Below are 6,000 nucleotides of genomic sequence, written 5' to 3' on the forward strand. Positions count from 1 at the left end.
GAATGAAAGGGACTTGTAGGACAGAGAGTTGCACTGCCAGGGGAAGATCTGGTTCAGTCAGTAGCTTGAGGTGGCTCAGCACTCGATGCTGTTCATGGCAGCGCAGCATCCCCATGAAGAGGTGCTGCTTGCAGTATATCAGAAAGACTGTGTTTGCAAAAGATAGGAGATCAGCATTTGCAAGGGCCAGCATGGTAACAGGTGGTAGACAGAGTGCTGGATTTCATTCAGTGGTACCTCTGTGGTGCATGCTCATTCAGGAGCTTCTCTCCCACCCCTGGCAGAGGATGTGCTACACTTACTGAATTTAAGCACATTGAGGGCAGGGCCAGGAGAGGAGGGCTAGCACAACGAGCTAGCTGCTCCCAAATAGCTGTTTTGGCAAGCTGAGCATTGGCATGTTTCAGCAGGAGCCCAGCTGTCCCTCGTCACCAGCAGTGGAGGTGCCAGCCTGGGTGCAGAGGCTCCAGGACAGCAAGCCAGCACATGTCCCTGGCCCAGCACCACCCCACAGCCCCAGCCTGTTCCCAGAGCTGACTCAGAACCATTTGATACCCCTCTATGGGTGGAGCTGTGCTTCAAATGTGAACAGTCATGTCAGTGACTCCCAGGGTTATATTTAATACTCAGACAAAGTTCCCTCTTCCGACCTGTACCTGTTCAAAAAGCCTCCAGGTCACTTGGTCAGTGTGAGGAGAGGAAGACCAGAAGTCCTTTGCACAGGAGCAAGGAGGTTGTTGCTTTGCCATGGAGTCCCCAGCTCTGCAGCACTTGACCCCACCGTGCCGTGGCCCCACGGAAAGCTGCTGCAGGGGTGCAAGCGTGGTGTGCCGAGCTGGTGGCTCCTACCCACAGCTGCCCTCTCACACAGCCCTCAGCCTTGTGAGGGCAGTAAAGGCCCTCTGCCACCTCAAGCAGTACCCTGCCATCGCAAAAAACAGCTTCCATCATGGCTGTTGCAAATAATGTGAACAGTATTTCACATTTTTGTGGCAGGTAAGATCTGTCTTTGTTTTTGTGCTGTAACAGAAGCAAGAAAAAAAATCAGACCAGTTCTTATATGAAAATTGTTCTCCCTGTGTTCCCTTGGAGAAGATCAAAAACGTTAGAGTGAGCTCTGGCCTAATACCAGAGGAATTGAAAGTTAAAATATTTAAAAAAAAAAACCAACCAAAACTTCATATTGGCTGTCTCCTCTCCCTTGCTGAAGTAACAGAACTGTAGGTTGTCCTACATCTGCAGCTTAAATGGGAGGGTCAAACGTGAAGTTGTGAAGCACTCACCTTCTCTTGGGTGATGATATCACTGTGCACCTCCTCACCTACTGCTGCACTCAGAAAGGAAAATGCAGGTGCTCCTTCAGGCTTTTTGCCACTATTAGTGTTGCAAGCAGATCTCTTCCAGTACCTCTAAAGGATTTTTTTTCCTTTTAATTAAACTGCAAGCATTTTTCTCTAGCAAACTGCAAACTTTCCACTATGGCATCTCCAGTTAATTAAATGTTTAAGCTGTCAGGAAAAGCTATACATTAAAAAAATAAAATAAAGAGGAGAGCTACTTTAATAGCATTTGTTAATTGAAGATCTCATCAAGTCAGCTGCAGCAACAGAAGCTGCTTCCCGAGTCGATGGGCAAGAGCACACACCCAGACATTTGCCTGCAGTTCCTACAAGTCAGACTCCCACCTCCAGGCTAGTGTCTGTGGCACTGATGGATGAGGCAGCACTGAGCTCCCTCACCATTGGAACAACTGCAAACACTTCTCTGTAGTAAAACTGGAGGAAGGCTGGGGGGAATTCTTGCTTATCTCGAGATATTTTCCATCTCCAGTAACTGCAGTCAAATAGGCACCCACTTGCGCTTGTGTTTAATTCACATGCTCCCCAACCCTTGTCTCCATTTGCTGGAGCACAGGTTTTTCTGGACTAGATGCAGCCTTTAGTCACAGCATTTCCAGGTGGCCAGTGATGCCAATCCAAACAGGTGTGGGAACAAGGGGAAAAGCAGCAGGAGATTTGAGGGGAGACACATTGACTTCAGTGTGTGACTGAGGGACATTTTAGCAAAGAACAGTTCCCTTGGACAGTGCTCTTCCACTGAAGCCATCTTCCATACTGTTCACTGGTTGCTCTTGTCCAGCCCTGCCTCTGGACATTACTGCTATAATAAAGTCTTCTGGATCCTGTCTGTCCCCAGATGTCTCTGGTGCTTGTTAGTCTCTCCTGATGCTCCTGTGTTCTGGAAAACGCTCCTATATGAGCATCGCTGATCCCAGAGCCTGTTTTTTTCAGTGTTTTGGTGAGGTAAGCTGCCTAGCTCCAGGTCCCTGCACCAGCAACCAGTGGCAGGCACTGCAAATGGCCAGAAAGGAGCATTTGAGACCAAAGGCCGCAGAGAGTTTTATGGGCCAAGTTGCAGCAAACAATCAATAAACAGAGCACAGAGCAGGTGAATCTCTACCAGCAGCTGAGCCTGTGAGGTCCTGGGCACCCTGCAGTTCTCAGCACAGCTCTGGTAAAACACGTGCTCCCAGGGGACCCCAGTACTGCTGGGACTTGAAAGGAAAGCAGAGCTGCTCACCTGCTTCCCAAGGAGCTGTGCTCCTGTGTGCATTCATACACAACCCCCTCATCCATCTCTAAAAGCAGAGAACCCTGCCAGAATTCAGACCAAACCCTTTTGTTGCTTAGAATATGCTAAATCAGTCCCTTTCGAAGCCAGCTGCAGGACTGTGTCTCTCAGACACACTGAAGCCCATAATTGTGGTTTGGACAGGTGACACTTAACAGAATAAAGAACAAGTCATGTGATGGGTGAGAGAACACATTAGCTAAAATAAAGCTTTGTCCTTAAAGCACCTTTAATGCCTCTGTCCTTTTGTGTGCAGGTGTTAAGCAGACTTTGGAATTAAATCTCTATTTCTGGGATATGTAAGTATGGCCCAATGCCAACTGGGATCTAGGCATCTATTAACACAGCTGGCAATATGTAATATTGCACCAGACACTTTCGGGGAAGGAAGGTTTTCACAGCTGGGTAGAAAGTTTTACTCTCATCTTCCTCCTATAAAATTTTTCATAGAAAAAAATTCCTGACTGTTTATCTCTCCCTTCTCCCAAAGGATACAAAAACTGGAGACAGTGAGGCATGCATCACCTTACTTCTTGAGATTTTAATCCCATTATTTAGGTGAAGTGTCTAGGAATAGACATTTCTTCATATACAATCCAATGCTTTAAGCATAAAGACAGTGATTTCTATTTGATCAGGCAACCTCCCTCTCTCAGTACCAAAGCTCCCCAGGGCTAACAACTAACCCCACAGCTCCCTGAAAAATAGTTAACAAGCAGTTACTCTGTACAAAAAGAGTGACTAATGTCAATGTCTTTGCTTGCTCCATGTTGATCTTTTCATCTTAGGATCCACTGTGATCTCCTACACAAAAACACACACGGTGCTAGAAATCCTTCCTACCCACAAGGGAATGGTACCCTGAATGTGCTCAGGTGGATTAACGTCTCCTTTCCCATCATCAAATCATTGCTGTTGGTTAGACAGCAAAGCAGCAGCTTGATTCCCCCACTAGCAGGACAAAATTTCAAGGCTGTTGTTTAGAAAACAAAGTAATGTTTAATTGCACACATTTGTTTTGCTGTTATTGAACAAGAACAAGTCAGAAGCCCAACAGCATTATTTTTCTTTCCCCGCATAGAACCTCATGAATGCATTCAAACCTGTTAGAGTTTTTTAGTCCCAGAGGGTCTTGTTGAACCAGAACGATCAATAGATGCAAACAGAGCAGGTAAAGAGGCAATCAGGGCCCTAGAAACTTGAAATATTTTCTATTAGGACACCTTAATAATTTCCCCTGAACAAGCATGTCAATGGCTGGTGCTACAAGCAAGGCGACATCCCAGGTAGGAGCAGCCTGGGTGAGACACGCGAGGGATGAAACATATCTTGATTTTACCACCCAGAGCAAAATGAGCTCCGGACTGCAAGATGTTCTCCAAATAGCTTGGGCCATCCCATGCAGGAGAGGTATTTCACAGGAACTTCTGCATATGGAAGATAATTGGAGGGAACTGCTCCAACGTTCAGGGTTCTGACCTCCTTGCAGTAATGAGTGCACAAGCAGGGGATGCATATGCATGAGAACATAATTAAGAGTGGTGAAACCTGGAAGATTTTCAAACTCGGTGGCAATTACCAACTTAAACACACAAAAAATTAAGATAGCCTTATACCCAAAGGAAAGTTATTATTCAAAGTGCCTTGCTTCATTATGGTTAGCTGGAGCTCAAACAGCAGGCTGGTGAGCAGGGCAGAGCTGCCTTCCATTAGCAGCAGGTGCTCTCCCTGGAATGGAGGCAGGATGCTGGCATCCTTCTGCTCTTGCCCAGACATCTCAAATGGTCCCAGAGTTCTTCATGGGAACAAAAATAGAAAGCACAGGGCACACATGACTGGCAGCTTGGCCTCCCTTGTTGCTCTTTGGGCCTCTCTGGTGAAGAGCGTTCATGGACAGAGAGCTATCCTGTGTAAATAGATTCACTAAATAAATGTGGTAATTATAGTGAATATTATTCTCAGTAGAAATAGCAGCAGGGAAATGATTTGCATAAGAAATGTAGATTATTCATGTAAATGAATGTGTTATTTGTTTGTAGAAAAGATTAAGTCTTGTCTAAAGACCTAGAACTCAGCTATACGTAAAAGCGAACACTTAACCAGCCTTTCATGCCTCCACTGTGCTCTGCCCACCTTTATCAAATTCATCTTTGCAGTACTACCTATGTTTTTCTCATCAGTCCATTTTGCTAAAGCTCAAGCTCCCCTCAGTGCCAGGGATAGTTAGTCTCCTCTAGGGAGCCTGTTTGGGCTGCCACTGAAGAATCTTTAGTGGAATCCAGGCTTTTAATCTTTGTTTCAGCTAGCCGAGCCTAGTGCCAGGAGAAAAAGGAGTGGTTTCTAGGTTTGAAGAGCTGTACAAAAAGCCTGACTTGGAAGGATGACTCCTTTAATTTCTCTCCTCCAAGTGCTGCATGCAAGGAGGGGCTCAGGTCCCAGGCTGGCTACCCCTGCACAGTCCAGAAGCAGCCAGGAGTAGCCTCAGTTTGGGGGCAATAGGGCAGGTAAGCATATCCCTGGCAGCCCCCAAGAGCTGGGCAACTGATGGAGGCACTGTGTGCCCACCTCCCACCCTCCTGCTCAACCACGGAATACTTTCACCCTGCTACCCAAGCAATGCAGAGGGGGTTGGTCCCACTGCAACCACCTCCTGTTAACTTCAGAACAGCCTCATTCCTCACCGCACCAATCCCCAGGCCAGGGTTATTCACCAAAGGAAAAACACTGACTTAACACAAAGAGCAGAGAGGCAGCCTCAGCTGATGCTGCAGGACCTTCACCCTGCTGTTCAGCCCTGCAAAACAGCCAGCTCAGCTCCTGGACCCAGCCTAGGAAGGGCACCAGCACCCAGCACAGCCTCTTAGGAAAGCAGCTTTACTAACAATCAGGAGACCTTCTCTCTGGGCTTTGTTAACTAAAGGCAGCTCTTCATATATTGCCAAACACATCCTGGGCTGCATCAAAGGAAGCAAAGCCAGCAAGTCCAGGGAGGGGATTCTCTCCCTCTACTCATAAGACTCTGCTCTTGTGAGGTTCCACCTGGAGTACTGAACCAGCCTTTGGACTCCCAACATAAGAAGGATGTGGACCTGTCAGAGTGAGTCCAAAGGAGGTCATGAAGATGCTCAGAGACCTGGAGCACCTCTCCTACAAAGACAGGCTGAGAGAGCTGGGAATGTTCAGCCCAGAGGAGACCAAGCTCCATGGAGACCTTAGAGCACCTTCCAGTACCTTAAGGGAGCACACAAGAAAGCTGGAGAGGAATATTTCACATGAGCAGGTAGTGATAAGACAAGGGGGAATGGCTTTAAACTGAATGAGGGTAAGATTTAGACTAGATATAAGGAAGAATTTTTTTCCAGTGAAGAT

The sequence above is a fragment of the Hirundo rustica genome, chromosome 3 (genome assembly GCF_015227805.2).
Source record: "Hirundo rustica isolate bHirRus1 chromosome 3, bHirRus1.pri.v3, whole genome shotgun sequence".
NCBI lineage: Eukaryota > Metazoa > Chordata > Aves > Passeriformes > Hirundinidae > Hirundo > Hirundo rustica.